General features: G+C 35.5%; 1 long non-coding RNA gene across 2 annotated transcripts in view; it reads right to left on the bottom strand.

The window, feature by feature from the left end:
- Positions 1–2954: 2954 nt before the first annotated feature.
- Positions 2955–20052, bottom strand: part of LOC143662666 (uncharacterized) — a 41828-nt gene continuing 24730 nt past the window's right edge. Inside the window, exons 2-4 of one of the 2 annotated variants that reach the window (XR_013165530.1) lie at positions 7299–7400; positions 3321–3421; positions 2955–3216 (exon numbers count right to left, since the gene is read on the bottom strand). This is a non-coding gene — a long non-coding RNA (uncharacterized LOC143662666). Of the gene's footprint in view, positions 3422–7298; positions 7401–20052 lie in introns of both variants that reach the window. The other variant, XR_013165529.1, reaches the window with a different exon arrangement.

Raw genomic sequence — 20052 nt, 5'->3', positions numbered from 1 at the left:
GAATAGCTGCCTTGGAGACCTGCCCAAACCCACAGCAGATTTCGTGTGAGGGAAAAATCGTAGCCATTGTGCACTAAGTTGGCAAACGGCCTATCCCGACTAAAGCAGGCAAGACGTTTTCAGATGCCTTCTTGCAAATGTATTGTTCTAGTTTGCAAGCTGCCAGAATGCAATATACCAGAAACACAATGGCTTTTAAAAAGGGGAGTTTATTAAGTTGCAAGTTTTGCATGTTCTAAGGCCATGAAAATGTCTCAACTAAAACAAGGCTATAGAAATGTCCAATCTAAGGCATCCAGGGAAAGATACCTTGGTTCAAGAAGGCTGATGAAGTACAGGGTTTCTCTCTTGGCTGGAAAGGCACGTGGCAAACATGGCGATGTCTGCTAGCTTTCTCTCCAGGTTTCTTGTTTCATGAAGCTCCCCCAGGGGCGTTCTCCTTCTTCATCTCCAAAGGTCTCTGGCTGCGTGGGCTCTGAAGCTTTTTCCAAAAGTGGTTCCCTCTTAAAGGGCTCCAGCAAGCAACCCCACCTTGGATGGGTGGAGACACATCTCCATGGAAACCATCTAATCAAAAGTTACCACTCACAGTTGTCACATTTCCACTGGAACAATCAAAAAGCTCCCACCCAGCAAAATTGAATGAGGATTAAAGGACAGGGCTTTTTGGGGTACACAGGAGGTTCAAACAGACACACATATGTGGTCAACAACTCGGTATCAGAGGCACTGATGTGATAGTGGTGCCCCAGCAGTTGATTGTTTGCACTGCACGGTGAGCAGTCGGTATGTGACTTTCCTTGAGAGCCCAAGGAACCCGACAGACTAGGATTCAGGGCAAATTCAATGAGTGTGTTGTGGAAAATTCAGACACACTGACAGGTAAGCCTGTAAACACCGAGCACCTTCCTCATGCAAGTTCTTGAATAATAGCCTTAAATCAGTCATCAGAGGGTGGGGACAGAGACAACAGAGGGTTGTGCTGGAATCACAGAGTTCACACTTTTGATGTCTTGTGGCAAGCCTTTAAGAGGCCCCTACTCTCCACACCATCATGTGACCGCTTCCATGTGTCCATTATTTAATATTTATTAAATATGTAATAATCACAAATCCCTGTGGTTCAAGGATGCTTTCTTGGCCTGGACCCCAAATGTGCCCATTCCATTTAGATATCAGTCAGCATCAGTGGGCCACTATTTATTGATTGAAGTGCTGAGTCTCTGAGCAAAGCAAGTGTTCAATACCTATCCTTTGAATGAATGAATAAATTCATCACACTTCCATCTTACCTCACCTTGAATCTTGCAAACATGATATTGACTAACCTGAGCTTAAAAAAGCAATTATGTTTATATATATATATATATATATATATAAAGGCCAGAATTTGCCAAATTAAACATTTTGAGTGCCCAGTTCAGTGGTATCAATTATTTTATAATATCATGCTACCATTACCACCTTCTGTTATTAAAATTTTCATCACCCCAAACAGAAACTCTACCCATTAAGCAATAACTCCCCATTCCCCTCTCCCCCTAGCCCCTTGGTAACCTCTAATCTACTTTCTGTCTCTATGAATTTGCTTATTCTAAATATTTCATATAAGTGGACTCATATAGTATTTGTCCTTTTGTGTATGGCTTATTTCACTTAGCGTAATGTTTGCAAGCATGTATCCATGTTGCAGCATGTATCCATGTTGTAGCATGCATCCGAACGCCATTCCTTTTTGCAAATACCTTTTAAGGAAACAGCTACCTGGTTGTCTATATATCAGGCTCCATTAGAAATACTCTAGAATTTCTTTTCCTCAGAAAAAGGTAATTATTGTGAAGACCTAGAAGAGAAAACTAGTTTGATTTGCAAACAGCCTTAAAATATACAGCCCTCACTCTCTTTCTCTCTGCAGGCTCTAGGAAGCATTTCCTATTAAAAACTATAGCTCTGCTTCTTATCACCTTTGCCCTCTTCTCTGTTCTGACTTTAAATTCAAGAGCTGGTTTCCCTGGGGAATATAGATCTGAGCGCCATGTGCTCTGGCCTAAAGGGTAGTGGAAGACAGAGTGAAACAAAGGAGGTTGCTGGCCTTGCCTTCCTCGCGGCCACGTGCACCCTTCCTCACCAAATTCCAGGGACATGCGGCAGGGAAAGTGTAATGGTCTCAGTAATGCCTTGTATTAGTGTGATTCAGTCATTGTTGACAAGACTAATTCTGAGCTGTACGGGGTTGTGGAGTAAGCAAAATTTCTAGCTTCTGAAAGGGACTTGTGAGAAATGTGCTTTTTTCCTCCAAACACTTCTCTTTCCCCTCTCCCCTATCTCCTGTTCAACTCTAATCTATTTTCTGTCTCTGAATTTGTGATTTCTAATCATCTAAGTGATATACAATATTGTCCATGGGTGTCCTGATTATTTCACTGAGCATGATATTTTCAAGGTTCTTCCATGTTGCAGCATGTTTCATAACTTCATTCTTTCTATGGCTGAATAACACTCCATTGCATGTCTGTACCATATTTGGTTTATTCACTCAGTTGTGGATGGACTCTTGGATTGTTTCCACATTTGGGCTATTGTAAATACCGCTGCTTACATTTCGGTGTGCAATTTTCTGTTTGAGACCCTGTTTTCACTTTCTTTGGGCATACAGATGCCGAGAGAAACATAACTTTTTAAATGGCTTTGTTTTCATCTTTTCTTACTATAGATTTAATATTTGCTCATAGTAGAAAAAACTAAACAACATATATAAAAGCAAAAGGAAAGAAAAACAATTTTCAATCTCTACCACACAGATGCTGCTATGAATATTTTCCTTTGGAACTTTCTCTCTGCATGCCCCCCAACCTTCTGTATGTGAATGTATGTCCAAGCATAGCTATTTATCTATGATTATATGTTTTAATATCTTCATAACTGTAATCAGAGTTTCTTATCTGAGACAGCTATTTATTTAGGAAAAGGCCTTGATATATTGCTCAAATTTGGACAGTGTCACACTGAAGTCATGGTTGACAAGAGACAAGTACACCAAAAAGATGGCTAACCTGATGCCGGGGGTTAGGGCAAGATTTGTTCAAATTGCAGAAGGATATTTTGAGATGTTGTAGGGAAACCTAACATTCAATTTGGAATTTTTCTTCAACGTGGAGCTGAAATGTAGTCCTCCTTGTTATTTCCCTCGATCTTCAGTGCCTTCAGCGATGCCTTCTGGAAGACATCAAGGAAAGCAGCTCTGTCCCACTTCTGGGGTGATGTGCTGGGACATCAACCAAGGATAGCAGAGAGAAGGGCAGGATTACCTCCTCACTGACCTACTTCAGCAGCAGCAGGCGCTCAGAGCCAGCAGCAATGAAGAAAGCAGCCAGCTGTCTCCTCCTCGTCCCTCACTGCCTGGACCTCATGAAGACAGTCCCTGGAGAGAAGAGGAAAAAGTGAATGTGGGATGGTGTTGGAGGAAATTTAATTTGAATTTCAAAGGCTAAGTTTTCTTTGGCCTTCATCTCAGTGACATGTATTTAATTTTGCAAAAATGGTATCTCGCCATTTCTGTTATTTCACACTCCATTGATTTTTCACATATTAAGTATTTCAAGACCATCCGTGACAGTATGTGCTGATAAACATTATTTTAATTGTGACTGTGACAGATCTTGCCAGTATTCTTCAATACGTGGTCTTCTCTCCTTCCAAGCATATGGAAGACCCCACTTCTCGCTCCCATGCAGTTGGTTGGAGTAACGTGACTAATTGTGAGCAGAAGTGACAAGGGCTGCTTTTGGCCGAAGCAGTGAAAAGATCATTCGTAAGTCTCCAGTTTCCCTCTTCTTCATCTTGGCAGTCGTGGAAGAAGCCTTATGTTAAGTTGACGGTGCCAAAAAATAAAAGTGGTTTAAATTGCTGAGTCATCATATGGACGGCAACTGCCCTGTAATGTCATCCAGACTTTGTGGGAGCAATACATTTTTGTTGGTTAAGCTGCTGAGACTTTTGGAGTCATTACTCCAACAGTATCAAGCCTATCATAATACACTGGTCACTAAACCCATTCCCCACCCCTTTCCTGGGTATTCAGATGGATTACCTTTCTCAGCCTTTCTGTGGTTAGGTTAGATTAGTGGCCAAGTTTTAGCCAATGGATTATGTACAGAAGTTACATGTGCTACTTCTGGGTTGAGATGGGTAAGCAGTGGGTGAAGCCTCCCTCCCTCCCTCCCCTAATGACTGCAAAGCCTAGAAAATGAAGGAGCCATGAGTTTAACAAGATTACAAGTCCTAACTAATTTGTTGTCCTTTAGTATTAGGTTCAACATAATTTCATATTTTGATCTGCTTGGAGAAGAGCTGCCACCATTCAGGGCCACTTGTTTGGACTTTATGTGAGTGAGAATAAATTTCTATCACATTCGAGCCATTATACATTTTGGGTTTTATGTACAACAGCAGCTAGCACGTCCTTAAATTTCAATGAAATTGGCACTTTGAGAAGTAACTAAAATATATATCATCTGGCTTAGATGACATGGCAGCTGGTAAGGAAGCTAACAGTCTAGAAGACTGAGCCCCCCTATCCCAACCCGTCATGTAATGGCAAAGCATGTAGTAAAACTGTGGCCTGTGATAACTTGGAAAGCTGACCACATCCATACCCAGACTATCTGACTTGGGGAAATTGTTGGAAAGAGTGCGGATATGAGTATGGGATAGCTACTAGCATCTCATTTTAGTTGTTAAAACAAGAATTGGCTAATTTTCAAGCAGAGGTGAGAGAAACCAGACAGAGTTCTGAGCATGGCCATGTTGGATTTACTGTGCAAGAGAATTAAATTTCTATCATACGGATGTTTGGGTTTCATTTGCTATAACTGCTACTATTATTTTAGCTACCTTGGCTGTATAGTATTTTTAGATTTTCTTTATTTTTTTTTCTTTTATTTTGTATAGTATTTTATTGTATGAATTTACCACACATTGTTTAAACAAATCCCTCCTGATGAATAGTGGGGATACTTCCAACTGTTTTGCCATTGTAAAAAAGCCCTACTTTGCACATTCTGATACTAGAGCTTTACCCATTTGTCTGATTATTTTCTTAGAACTTATTCTTGAGTTTGCAATTGTAGGGTTATAGAGTTTGGGCAATGTTTCAGTTTGCTACAGCTGCTGAAACGCGATACCCTAGAAATGGGATAGGCTTTTACAAAGGGGGTTTATTAGGATACAAATTTACAGTTCTAAGTCCATAGAAATGTCTGAATTACGGCATCAAGAGGGGATACTTTTTTAGAGGAAAGTCTGTCAGCAACCAGGGTTCCTCTGTCACATGGGAAGGCACGTGGTGACGTCTGCTGGTCCCTCTCTCCCAGCTTCTGGTTTCAATGGTTGTCTCCAAATTTTCTGGGTATTTCTTACTCTCTGCTGGAGACTTTTCTCTAGATTTCATCTCTCTCTTATCCTCTCATAGAGGCAAGGACATTAAGATCTACCTTGAATGGGCCGAGTCACATCTCCATGGAAATCACCTAATCAAAAGGTCCCACCCACAAATGGGTGGTCACATTTCCATGGAAACAACCTGATCAAAAGATCCACCCAATAATAAGTCTGCTCCCACAGGTATGGATTAAGAGAACATGGTCTCTTATGGGGTAATTAACAGCTTCAAACCAACGCAGGCATCTTAAATTTGATGTGTTTTAGCAATTTAGCATAACTAAATTTATATAATTTTGAAATTCCATTAGCATAGAGTCTCAACAGCAGAGGTACTACTATTTAACTTTAGAAAAGATGGGTAGAAAATATGATGTCCAATTGTTTTAATTTATTATCCTTTATTAGTCAGGTTCAACATAATTTTATATATTCATTGTCACTTGTATTTAGTCATTTCTGAATTATACTTTCTCTCGAGATATTTGTCTTACTTATAAGGGCTCAATTTATTAAAGGATATATCTACTTTGCCCAGGACAATCCAAGTTTATGTCTATCCTTCTGGCATAAGTATTAATAGCACCTCTTTCACTCTCAAAAGTATCTTGGTTTAAATAATAAATTATATGGTCACCCTAGATATAATCCCTTACTATGATGTATATGTTGCTATTTTTTCCCAGATTGTCATTTGTCTTTTAGGTTTGATTACATTTTTATGTGATAGAATTTGTCCACTTTTTCCTTTATGATTTCTAGGTACAAAATATCATGCTTTGAAAGTTTTTCCCCATTCCAAGGTTAGAGAAATAGCCATCCAGGACAGGCCACGGTGGCTCAGTGGCAGAGTTCTCGCCTGCCATGCAGGAAACCCAGGTTTGATTCCCAGTGTTTGCCCATGCAAAACAAAATAATAATAGTAAATAAAATAAAATAAAATTCAGAAATAGCCACCCAGATTTTCTTTTATTCACTTTATGATTCCATTATTTACATGGGAGGACAACATTCTTTTATCACTCTCAAGTCTTTACCCAAATGTCACTTCTTCAGTGAGGCCTTCCCTGACCAAACTCATTTAAATTGCATCCCACCCTTATCTTTTGGGAATTCACTAACTCTTCTCTTGGCTTTATTTTTCTCATGAGCACTTATCATCATCTAACCTACTACATATTTCACTTCTTAAATTTATTCTCTCTTTCCCCACTAGAACATTAAGCTCCACAACCAAGGGAAACTTTGTCTATTCTGTTAATTGCTGCTTTTGTAGGAGCTAGAAGAGGACTTGGCATATAGTAAGTGTTCAACAAAATACTTATTGATTGAAAATTAAATCTTCGAACTATCTAAAATGCATTGTGTAATTTAAGAGGGCTATTCAGCTTACTTTAATCCATTTTTTCCTTAGTTAGTTAGAATATCCTGTAACATATATTGATTCTATATTTCTTTTCTATATATCCTGCTATTCAGTCCTTCTATCCTTTCCCAGCATCCTGTTTAAAAATATATAGCATTTCTTTTACAATGTCTTATAGGACAAATTTGTCAGTAACCATCTTTATTTCTAGTTTTTCTTATTATTGTTCTCAAATATTTACTCTTATAGGTGGAAGTTAGAATTATTTGTCATGTTCCCACAGATATTCTATTGGGATTATGATTGGGATGGTGTTTAAATTATAGATTGATTTAAGGGTCATTTTCATCTGTATAGTGATGAATTTTCATCTCTTGCCTTAAACTACAGTATGACTCTCCATCTTTCAATTTTTTCATTGTATTAGTTATTGTAACACTAGCTGCTGAAACCAATAAGCTACTGCATTTTTAGAAGGTAGCACAAACCATACCACTGGTTGATCATTGGGTTGCGTTCCGTTCAGAGATTCTGGGATCAAAGCTTCTTTATGTTTTCACTCTGTCCCCTCATTCCATGCTTTAGAATCATTCACCTGTAGATGGGAAGAGGGAGCAGAGAAGAAATTCCTGTTTTTAACCACTTTGGTCAATGGACACATATTATTTCCATTTCAGGTCCTTATCACTGTTCTAATAAATAGAAATAAATTAGAAGAATAAGAACCGGGAGAGAAAAGACAAAGAAGATATTATTTCTAAATTATAGGATCTTCTAGATACAAAAAATAGGACTGATAGATTTTTACAATGAACAGGTTGCCTAATTTGAGATCAATTTATAAGAATCAGTAGCATTTTTACCGATGCCAGTAATAACCAAATAGAAAATCTTTATAGGATTTTTTTGCTATTATGAAAGATAACCTTTTAATGAACATAAGAATAATAGCATATACATAAAACCTCTATGTGGAAAAATTCAAAACTCATAAAAGAGCACTACGAAAGTTCAAGAGCATTCCATGCTCTTGAATGGAATGACTTCAAATTACAAAGATGTCAATTTTCTCCCCGAATAAATATAAATATATATCCTATAATAACGATTGTATAAGTTCAATGCAATATCAAGTAAATTCCAGCAAGATTTGTTTAGGAATCCAACAAGAATACTCTAAAAAGCATATATACTAGTAATGATACGTGTGTTTGAAGAACAGCTGCAGAGAGAGAGAGCTTTGCCTGATCAGCCATAGTGATACCAATGGTGTGGTATTGGCACAAGATTGATAGGATGGAGTAAAGAGCTCAGAGATAGACTCATGTCAATGGGAACTTAATGTGTGATAATAGGGCCAGCACAAAGCGATAGCAAAAGGACAGACTATTCTTAAAGGGTGTTCATAAAATTGGATTGTTACTTGATACTGTCAAATATACAGATGGATCAATGACCTAAGTATGAGGTCGGGTGTGAAGGGAACCCTGTGAAATTAATAGAAGAAAACGTAGGGGAAAAACTTTGTGACCTAGGGATGAGGAATAATTTCTTAAACAAAACTCTAAAAGTACAAACCTCAATCTCGATGAAATTAAGGTTGCACTCAACAAAGGAAACGATGGACAAGATTGACAAGTGAGAGACATCTGCAATTTTTAAAACCAGTAAGGGTCTAATATATAGAATTTATAAAGTGCTATTGAAAAATCAATAAGAAAAAGAACACAAACGGCAAAAGGGGTAAAGTATATGAGTAGACAATTCCCAGAACAGAAACCCTAAAAAGTCAATAAGCAAATGAAGAGATGCTTAATCTTCTTCTATTTGCATAATTGCAAATTAAAACAGCAATGGCATATTTTTATACCCTTCAAGCTGAGAAAAAATTGGAAAGCCGGATTATGCCAAGTCTTGGCAGGGACATGGCAAAACAGAAAGCTTTCACTGCTGCTGGGATATTGTAGACTAGTGTGGACATTCTGGAGAATCACTCGTAAATACTTAATCAAAATATTTATATGTGTACTCCACGATCCAGCAATCTCACTGCTGGGATAGATCTCAAGGAACTTCTCGTAATAATCTAAAGGAAAGACCCGGACCAAAACATTCACTGCAGCCTTCATTTCAACAGCATGACGTTGGAAGAAACCACTAGAGGAACAGATGAAATGGAATGGATGTGCTCTGAAACAATCTGCAACAGTTAGAAACAAACAGGTATCTGAAGTATGGTTCTGAGTGAACAGAATAACAAAAGGATGAAATACATAGTAAAGACTTTTATGAAAATTTAAAGTAGATGCACACGCAATAACACATTTAAGGAGCATGTACAAATAAAAGGATACACATCAAACACATTAGGATGGTCTTCTATGATCAGAGTAGACAATGAAGACAAAATAAATGAAACAAGAAAAGGGCATTGCAAAGATCATTTATGATAGTGTGCTATGAATAGGGGTGCATGAATATAAGGAACTCAACCTTGTCACCTGGGTCCAAAGAAAAGAGAAGGATGAAGAGGGCAATGGGAGAAAAATCCTTATAATGAAGTGGAGTCCCTTTCAGTGATTCAGAGTGGCCTAATATTGGGGAAAGCTGATGTAATTAATTATATGTATATCAAAAGAGGAAAGCAGATATGAGAAGATGGCCCACATGCATGATATAAAGTCCAACATCCATTCCTGATAAAGCTTCTAATTAAAATAGAAAAGAAATATTCTTTTTTCATAGAGGAATAATAATAGCAACCTGTATATAGAATACTTACAGTGTGCTAGGCACTATTCTGAGCGCTCTCGGTGGATTAACTCACTTATGCATGAATAAGTTAATTGCAGTGCCTCCTTCACAGAATTATGAAGTAGGCACTACAATTATCCCAGTTTTACAGATGAGGATAATTGAGGCACAGAAAGATGAACTTGTCCAATGTCACACAACTAGTAAGATGTCAAGTCTTGGGGTTTGAACTGAGGCTATCTGGCTCTAGAAATTATATTATTAACCACCTCATTATCCTACCTCTTTACCAATATATATTTGGAAATAGTATTCAGTGGTTGTTTAATGTTGGAATACTTGGAAGGTTTTCCATTAAAGTAATAGAGCAGAACTGTCGCCAAGACGTAGCTACTCTATTCTGGGACTACATTTTTTCCCCCCAGCGTCCTTCAATTGAGTTAAAATATTAACATGAATTCAGGATATATATGCACATGAGATGTATAATTTTGTAATGTTGTAATCTCACAATCAAATAGGGTTTCTTCCAAGATTGCAGGCTACTTCAATAATAGAAAATCCATTAATATAATTCATCACATTAATAGTCCAGAGAAAAACCCAACCTCTATTAATGATAAAATGTTAACCAAATTAGTAGTAGAAAGGAAATTACTTACATTTATAAGGATAATGTACCATAGGCCTATAGCAAATCACCTTTCTTTATGAGTATAAACAGGGATGCCCACTTTTCAAGGACTGAAATTACAAAATGGTGAATATTTGTATAATTTTATGAGAAACCACCAAACTGGTTTGCAAAAGCAGTTGAGTCATTTTGTATTCCCACCAGCATTGTGTGCAAGTTCCAGTTTCTCCATGTTCTTTCCAGACTTAACATTATTTAGTCCTTCCAGCAGATGTGTAGTTTTATTTCACTGTGGCTTTAATTTGCATTTTCCTAATGACCAGTGGTGTCAAACATCTTTTCTATGCTGATGGTCTTTGTATACATTCTTCTGTGAAGCGTTTATTTAAATCTTTTGACCATTTTAAAATTAGGTTGCATGACATTCTTGGCTTGTAGTGGTTCTCTGTTTTCTCAGATACATGCATTTCACTTTAACAGTATCTTTGGAAGAATACAGATTTTAAATTCTAATGAACTCTATTTTATCAGGGTTTTTTCCCTATCATTTATGCACGTTCTTGTGTTTTAACCAAGAAAATTTTGTATACTCCAAGGTTGCAAAGGTTTCCTCCTTTTCCAGGAATAATATAACTTTAGTGTTTATTTTTCTACGATCCAGATGGAGTTTGGTTTTGTGTGTGGTATGATGGGTAAGGGTCGAGGGTCATTTCTTTCCAGATAGACATTCCATTGTCTAGCACGATTTACTGAAAAGACAATTTTCTCTACATCAGCACTTCTGTCAAAATTCAATTGACAATATATGTGCAGTTCTAGGTCTATTTCTGTAGCTTCTGTTTGATTCTGGAAGGACAAACAGAAACCCCCATGGACAAACTGGATGGACTGTGTCCCCAACCTTGGGGGCATGGGTCACCCGCATTAGTGATGGATCATCACCGGGGAGGTGCACATGTAGCCCAGGACTCAGAGGAGATGCAAGGATCTGGCATTAGCTAGAGGAGCAGCAGGCTCCGGGGCTTCTCCTCCACAAGGTAAGCCAGTAGATGGGTGATAATTGCTCAAGCTGCCCATGTCCTGGTACCCTCACTCTCCTTCAGAGTGAAAAGACGGCTGCTGCTTCACTTCTCCTTTCTATATGTCATGCTAATTTATCTCATGGCCAATTCTGGAAACATACAGGGATAGAAATCCTGAGAAACATAGTTTCAGTTTAGTTAACTTGACATAGTACAAAGCCACCACACTTGAGTTCTTGAAACTAATTCAATTATTAATTCCAGAAGCAGTTCTGTAGATTCCTAAGGATTTTCTATGTATACAACGATCATGTTGCTAGAAAGTGTTTTTCTTTTCTTTTCCTTGCCTTATTGCACTGGCTAAGATCTCAATACACTATGAATAAAATGGCTGAGAACAGATACTTTTGCTGTGTTCGTAATATTGGAGAGTGAATGTTCAGTCTTTTCCCAATAAATATGATATTAGCTGAAGGTGTTCATTGACGCTCTTGTTCAAGGTAAGGAATTTCCCTTCTATTTCTAATTTTTTGTGAGTTTCTCTCATGAACAGGCATAGAAGTTTGTCAGGTGCTTTTTTTTCTTTTGTATTTATTGAGGTAGACTATTCTATTTCATTCAGTTAATATAGTGATTGAATTTTAAATATTAAACCACCTTTGCATTCCTGGTGTCAACTCTACTTTATCTTTTAATATATTGCTGCAGTCAACTCGATTTTGACATACATGCTCATGAGGAAAATTAGCTTATTTAAAATTTAAAAAATTTTTATAATGTCTTTGTCTAATTTTAATATTAAGTACTGGTATCATAAAATAAGTTAGAAACTGTTTGATAGGATATGTAGTATTTACTCCTTAAATGTTTGCTAGAATGCACCAGTGAAGCCATCTGGGCCTGGAGTTTTCTTTTGGGGGAAAGATTTTAATTGCAGATTCAAAAACTCTAATAAATAGGAGGCTATTCAAATTTTCTATTTATTTTTATATCAATTTTGGTATAATCACTGTCTTTCAAGAGATCTGTACAGTTCATCTGAGATGTCTAATTTGCCATAAAGTTCATAACATTTATTATTTTAATATCTGCAGGATGTGTGGTGTATCCCTTTTCTAGTTACTGATATTTGCAATCTGTATTTTCTCCTTTTTATTTTGATAAGTTTAGCTAAAGATTCGTCAATTTTATTGATGCTTCCAACTAATTTACTTTTGGATTAATTGATTTTTCTTTTTTTTCCCAAATCATTGTCTGCTTCACTTTATTATCTTTGTCTTGCATTAGTTGAGTTTACTTTCCTCTTTTCAATGATTTTTATCGTCTTTTCTAATAATTTTTAGCTCCATATTTCCATCGAAGCACTGCTTTAGCTGCATTGCCTAATAACAATGTGTTTCACAATATTTTTCAAAATATTTTCTAATTTCCTTGGGATTTCATCTTTGTCTAAGAATTATTTAAATGTATTATTTCCAAATAAATTTAGAAATTTATTGGGTATTTTTGATATTTTCTGGATATCTTTTTCTTATATATTCTAGTTTAATTTCATTCTAATTATAGAAGATGAATTGTGTGATTTCAATCCTCACATTTATTGAAACTCATTTTATGTCTCAGAATGAAGTATCCCTTAGTGATGTTCCACATACATCTGGAAGGAGTGCATTCTGTTGTTTGGTGCAGTGTTCTATAAATGTCAATGAGGTCGTTGTTTGATAATATTATTTAAGCCTTTATAATTGTTATTGATTTTCTATTCTATCAATAACTGACAGTGTTGAACTTTCCAAACATAACTAAATTTGCCTATTTTCTTCTCTCATCTCTATCATTTTTTGCTGCTTATATTTTGAGGCTCTGTTATTAGTACATAGAAACTTAAGATTGTTGGGTTCTTAGTGAATTGACTCTTTTGTCATTGTGAAATATCCTTCTTTATCTCTGATTATATTCCTTATGAAGTATTCTTTGTCTGATAATAGTAGAACCACTTCAGCTTTCTCCTGGTTAGTATTTCCCTGGTATGTTATTTTTCATCCCTTTACTTTTACATTATATATGCTTTATATTTGGAGTTTGCTTCTCAGCATCTAGTTCAGTTTGTTTTTTATTCAACTGATAATACTGCCTTTTATTTATTTATTTTTGTATGCTGTATGGAGGGGGTCACATTTTATTCTTTTTCCTTGCGAGTATCCCATTATTGCAGCACCATTTCTTGAAATTTTTTGTTTGTTTTGTTTCTTTGTTTGCTCTGCTTGGTTGTTTGGTTTGGGAAGTGCATGGGCCAGGAATCGAACCCAAGTCTCCTGCATGGCAGGCAAGAATTCTACCTTGCACCCTCAATACTGCCTTTTGATTGGAGTGTTTGGTCCATTTACATTTAATATCATTATCCATATGCCATCTGTTTTCTATTTGGCCAATCTGTTCTTTGTCCTTTTATGTGTGCACCTCCCCCCACCTACTTTCCTTGCTTTTTTTTGGATTAATGATTATTTTTAGGATTCAGTTTTATCTCTGCCATTGACATGCTAGCTATACATCTTTGATTTTTATATCTTGTTTCGTTTCTTAATTTGGCTTTACAATATGCATCTTTAACTTATCATAGCCTATTTTCAAATAACATTATACTTCAGGTAAACTTTCATTTCCCTGTGCCCATTCTTCAAGCTATTGTTGTCATAAAATTGACCTCTTTACATGTTATAAGCCCTATAATACATTGATTTTTTTTTTGAATCTGACAAGACAATTATCTTTTGAAGAAAATACAGGAAAAAAAAGTATTTTATATTTCCACCTTATATGCTATTTCTTGAGCTTTTTATTTTCAGTGGAGATCCAAGTTTCTATCTGTATCATTTTATCTCACCTTAAATAACTTCCTTTAACATTTCTTCCAGTACAGAGCTGTTATTTCTCTCAGGTTATAGTTATCTGAATATGACTTTATTTCACACTCATTTTCAAAGAATGGTTTTTCTGGACAAAGAATTCTAGGTTGATATAGTTTTCCTTTAGACTGTAAAGATGTCATTTCACTGTCTTCTATTTTACATTGGGTTTGAGAAAAAGTCTATGGTATTTTTAGGTACGTTCCTCTCTGTGTAATGTATCCATTTTTACTGTGTATTTTGAAATTTTTCTCTTTATCACAGAATTTTCATAAATTTGTTTTTAATGTGCCTTTATGTTTTTAAAAAATATTTATCATACTTGTGGGTCCTTGTGTTTTTTGGTTCTCTGAGTTTATCGCTTTCATTTGGAAAATTTTCTGGCCACTATTTCTTCAAATACACTGTCTGTACTATCTCTCTCCTTTCCCCGACTTGAATTCTATATGTTATGTCTCTTCACACTGTTCCACAGGCTGCTGAGACTTTATTGAAGCTTTTCAGTCTTGTGTCTCTCTGCACTTAATTTTGCATTATGTCTTTTGTTATGTGTTTTTGGGTTCACTAATCTGTTATTATGTACTTTTGAATCTGCTGTAAATTCTATTCAGTGAAATTTTCCCTTCAGATGTTTTTTTAACTCTAGAATTTTTATTTTGCTCTTTACTACATGTACATTTCTTTCTTACTATGCCTGAGTTTTTCTTTAAATCCTTGAACATATTTGTAACTGTTCTTTAAAATCGTATTCTGATAACCCCATCACCTCTGTCCATTCTAGGTCTGTTTCTATGACTTTTTTCTATGATTTTACTATTCTTTATAGGTCAGTTTCTTGCTTCATCTCCTATCTAGTAATTTTTTTTATCGCATGCTACACATTGTGAAAATTAGGTTGCCAGCTTGATTTTTCTCATCTTTTATAAGATAAATTTTGTGGGAAAAACGGTTAAGTTACTTGGCTTAATCTTTCTGAAATGTTTTTTTAAGCTTTTTTAGAGCAAGTCTAGAGTAGCTTTTATGATTTAGTTTAGTTTTCACTATGTATATTGTTAAATTTTCTCTTCAAAGTTTTACGTTAATTTTTTAAACATATGGAAGTTCAGAGAAAGATATGAAAAAATCCATATACTCTCAAGCTAGGTTCAACAATTTATTATTATTGTGCCCTGCTTGATTAATCTGTACATAAGATTCTGTATTTAATTTATTCTTACTCTTCATTTACCTGTATGATTTTTCAATTGTTCTAATGTCACTTTTATATCCTTATACACTTGCTTAAACCTCTCAAAAGTTGTCATGGCTTTTCATCTATTCCCTGGAAAAAAACCTGAGAAAATACTGCATCTATACATTTCTGCTTTTTCCTTCCTGCTGCTAACCCGTTCACTTCTTGTTTGAATGTGTACGAAGGGGGTTGTTTGATTTTGCTCTTTGTGAAGTTTTTGTCAACATATATTCAAATTATTTCTTTACACTATATACATATCCATCACAGTTTGTTATTAAATCACATGGTCACAGATATTTAACCTAGATTACACTTTAAAACCTGATATGTGATTTGTGGATTCCCAAGGACTCCATGGATAGCCTTAGGTGTCTGAATAACCGAAAAGTAGTGTGTAAATTGTTATAAGTAGTACATCCATGTTGTTTATGATTTTTCATTTTTTATTAGAGAAATTGAAGGTTTATGGAAATTCCATGTATAAAATAGAGAGTTCCTCTTTCCCACCCTTTTTTAACACTTTGCATAGTATGGTGGTGTATATGTTATAATTCATGAAGGAACATTTTTATAATTGTACTACTAACTATAGTCCATGGTTTACACTGTTTGTGGTATACAGTCCTGTTTTTCTTTTATTTTTTATTCCAGTATCATATATATAACTTAAAACTTCCCTTTTTGATCACATCCAAAAATACAATTCAGTGCCATTCATTACATTCACAATCTTACACTACCATCAACACCATCCAATACCAAAACTTTATGATAAACCCAAATGGACATTCTGTGCAATTTAAACATTAACTTCCCATTTCCTACCCCCACCATAGCTACTGGTAATTTATATTCTAGATTATGACTGAGTTTGCTTGTTCTTATTATTTCATATTCAGTGAGATCATACCATATTTATCCTTTCCAGTCTGGCTTACATCACTCAATGTGATGTCTTCAGGGTTCATCCATGTTGTCACAAGTATCAGGACTTCATTCCTTTTTACAGCTGGGTGATGCTTCATTGTATGTACAGACCACATTTTGTTTATCCACTCAGCGGTGGATGGATATTTGGGTTGCGTCCTCTCCTGGCTACTTGCTAATGTTCAAGACCGTGCTTTCAAATCTTTTGGGTATATACCTAGAAGTGGGGATAATGGCTTATATGGTAATTCCATACTCATCATCCTAAGGAACCACCAAAAGGTCTTGCATAGTAGCTGCACCATTTTACATTCCCACTAGGAATGAATGAGTGTTCCTATTTTTCCACATCCTCTCCGACGCTTATTTTCTGTTTTTATAATAGCAGCCATTCTAAAGTGCGAAATGGTGTCTCATTGTGGTTCTAATTTTATTTCCCGAATAGCTAGTGATGTTGACCATCTTTTCACATGCTTTTTTAGCCATGTGTTTATCTTCTTTGGAGAAATGTCTATTCAAGTCTTTTGCTCATTTTTAAAAATGAGTTGTCTTTTTATTTTTGAGGATTTCTTTATAGATTCTGGATATAAAACCCTTATGAGATATGTAGCTTTTACATATTTTCTCCCATTGAGTAGGTTATCATTGACATTTCATGATAAAAGCCCTTTGCATTCTAAAAGTTTTTAATTTTGATGAGATCACATGTATCTATTTTTTGTTTTGTTGCTTGGGCTTTGGTTGTAAAGTCTGAGAAATCATTGCCTAATACAAGGTCCTGAAGATGCTTCCCTGTGTTTTCTTCTGGTTGGTTTATAGTTTGAAATTCTATAATTAGGTCCATAATCCATTTGGAGGTCATTTTTATATATGGTGTCAGGGAGGGTCCTGCAGTTTTTTGCACATGGATATCCAGTTTTCCCCAGACCATTTGTTCAAGAGATTCCTTCTCCTTTGAGAGGATTTGGAGTCCTTGTCAAAAAATCAGTTAGCCATAAAAGTGAGAGTTGATTTCTGAACTCTCAATTTTATTCCATTGGTCTATGTCCCTGTGCCAGTACCATGCTGTTATGATTACTACGGCTTTGGTAATATGTTTTAGCAAGTATGAGTCCTCCAACTTCATTCTTTTTTTCTCAAGATGGCTTTGGCTATTCAGGGTCCCATACCCTTATGTATTAATTTGTTGATTGGCTTTTCTGTTTCTATAAAGAAAGATGCTGGAATTTTTATTGGGATTGCATTGAACCTGTAAATCATTTTCAGTAGCATTGATGTCTTAAGATTTGGTCTTGCAAGCCATGAACACAGACTGTCTTTCTATTTATTGTGGTCTTCTTTGACTTCTTTTAGCAGTGTCTTATAGTTTTCAATTTATAAGTCTTTTTTATACCTTTGGTTAAATTTATTCTTGGATGTTCATTCTTTTAGTTGCGATTGTAAATGGGTATTTTTTTGCTTGATTTATTCAGATTTTCTGAAGAAAAGCTTGATTTTGGATTTTTCAGGATTTTCTGTATATTGGATCATGCCATCTGCAAAAAGGGAAAGTTTTAATTTTTTTCTCTTGCCTAACTGCTCTAGCTAGAACTTTCAGTACAAAGTTGAATGATGATGGTGACAGTCACCAACCTTGATTGTTCCTGATCTGAGAGAGAGAAAGCTTTCAGTGTTTCTCCATTGAGAACGATGTTAGCTGTGTTTGTCATATATGCCCTTTATTGTGTTGAGGAAGTTTCCTTCTATTCTAAGTGCTTTTTATCAAGAAGGGGTGCTGGATATTGTGAAATGCTTTCTATGCATCAATTGAGATGATCATGTGGGTTTTCCTATGTTCTGATAATGTGGTTTATTACATTTATTGACTTTTCTTATATTGAACCATCCTTTCATACCTGGGATGACTCCTACGTGATTGTTCCTTTGTGCTATTGGATTCATTTTTCTAGTGTTTTGTTAAGGATTTTTGCATCTCTATTCATCAGGGATATTGGACTGGAATGATCAATTCTTATGGCATCTTTATCTGGCTTTACTGTTATGGAGACATTGGCCTCATAGAATGAGTTAGAGGTCCCTCCTCTTTAACTTCTGGAAGATTTTGGGCAGGAAAGATGCTATTTCTTCTTAGAATGCTTGTTAGAATTCCCCTTTGAAGCCATCTGGTCTTGGGATTTTCTTTGTTGGGAGATTCTGATGTCTGATTCAATCTCTTGTTCCATCTCTTCTTGAGTCAATGTAGGTAGTTTGTGTATTTTTAGGAATTTCTCCATTTTGTATTTGTTGACCTATGTTGTTCGTAGTATCCTCTTAGTCCTTTTCACTTCTGTGGGGTTGGTAATAATGTTCTCCTTCTCAATTCTGATTTTGGTTATTTGTGTTCCCTCTCTTTTTGTCATTCTACCTAAAGCTTTGTTGATTGATTTTAATGATCTTCTCCACTTATGGCTTTGTGATTCTGTTTTTTTAAAGTGTCTATCTCATTTATTGCCACTCTAATCTTGATTTCCTTCCTTCTGCTTGCTTTGGGTTTAGTTTGCTCCTCTTATTCTATATCCTTTAGTCTTGAGATAAGGTCTTTGATCTGAGATCTTTCTTCTTTTAATGTAAGAATTTAGACCTATCCATTTTCCTCTTAGCATTCCCTGTGCTGCATCTTATAAGTTTTGGTATGTTGTGTTTTCATTTGCCTCAAGATATTTCCTATTTTCTTGTGATTTCTTTTTTGACCTGTATATTGTTTAATTTTCACGTACTTGAATTTTCCATTCTCCCTGTTATTTCTAGCTTCTTAGCATTATAGTCAGAGAAGGTACATTGCATGATTCACTGTTTTTGAATTTTAGGCTTGTTTTGTAACATGTAGTCTGTGTTGGGTAATGATCCATGTGTACTACAGAAGAACGTGTATTCTGATTCTGTTGTGTTGATTGTATGTTAGGTCTAGCTAGTGTAGACCATCATTCAAGTCCCCTACTTCATTATTGATCTTCTATCCAGATGTTCTATCCATTTTGAAAATGTACATGGAAATGTAGAACCATTTATTTTTCACCTAAAATCTGTGTATATTTGCTTCATACATTTTGAGGCTCTGCCATTAGGTGCATAAATACATTTATAATTACATCTTCCTGTTTAAATTGACCCCTTATCAGTATATCCTGACCTCTTTGTCCCCCATAATTGTTTTAGACTTCAATTCTATTTTATCTGATAGTATAGCTACCCAAGCTCTCTTTTGGTTACTACTTGTATGATATATATTTTTCCATCCTTTAACTTTCAACCTACATGTGTCTTTAAATTTAAGGTGATTCTCTTATAAATAACATATAGTTGGGTCATGCTTTTTTGTCCAGTCTGTTAATTTCTGCCTTTTGACTAGGGAATTTAATTCATTTACATTTAAAGTAACTACTGATAATACAGGATTTTTGCCATTTTATGTTTGTAAGTCTTATACCTGTTTTGACCCTCAATTCTTCTACTAATGTCTACTTCCATAATTATTTGGCTTTTTACATGGTATCACTTTGAGTTCCTTTTCATTTCTTTCTGAAAATATTTTTCATGTATTTTTTGTATGGTTTCCATGGGGTTAAAATTTAGCATCCTAAATGTACAACAATCATATTTGATATCATACCAACTTATCTTCAGTTGCATACACATTCACTGTTCCCACAGTCCTCTGTATCTGCACCTGATTTGTTACAAATTATATTATTGCACATTGTACGTCCAAAACCATCCATTTATCATACTTT

Source organism: Tamandua tetradactyla, chromosome 18 (genome assembly GCF_023851605.1).
Source record: "Tamandua tetradactyla isolate mTamTet1 chromosome 18, mTamTet1.pri, whole genome shotgun sequence".
In the NCBI taxonomy this organism is placed as follows: Eukaryota; Metazoa; Chordata; class Mammalia; order Pilosa; family Myrmecophagidae; genus Tamandua; species Tamandua tetradactyla.
Note: the sequence above shows the minus strand (reverse complement) of the source record. Positions and strands in the feature narration are given on the sequence as shown.